Consider the following 526-nt stretch of genomic DNA (forward strand, 5'->3'; position numbering starts at 1 on the left):
CACACACAGAGAGAGAGCCCATTAGCACATCAAATGGAGATCATGGGAACGCTGCCCCCAACCGCATGAGCCCCGTGGCCGAGCCAGGATCCCTTTACAGCCTCCGCCGGGTTATTGGACAGATTTAAAGTCCCGCAAGTTCCCCTGAAGGTTGCCGTTCGGCCTTTGAAGTGGATAGTGTTTGGATTGTGTTTCCTTTGGCCATTTATCTGGGCAGCCGAGCAGCAACCCAACACCCTCCGGCGGGCGGGAGGCTGGGGGGGGAGGGGGAGGCTGGGGGGTCAAAGGCGGCCAGATGCTGAGAACCACCCCACCCCACCCCACCCGCCTGGCAGCCCTGCACCCCTCGCCCTCGAACAGGGACCCCCTGCAAAGGGAGAGGGCCTGAAGACCGCCACCCACCCCCTCGGTGGCAGGGCAGCGGGCACGCAGGAAACGGGCAAAGGAGAGTGGGAGGGAGGAGCCTTGCTGGCAGCCCCGTAGCTAGGGAATTCTTTGGGAGGGGGCCTTGGGGGGGCCCGCCAGC

The sequence above is a fragment of the Gekko japonicus genome, unplaced genomic scaffold, assembly GCF_001447785.1.
Source record: "Gekko japonicus isolate JY-2015 unplaced genomic scaffold, Gekko_japonicus_V1.1 scaffold167, whole genome shotgun sequence".
In the NCBI taxonomy this organism is placed as follows: Eukaryota; Metazoa; Chordata; class Lepidosauria; order Squamata; family Gekkonidae; genus Gekko; species Gekko japonicus.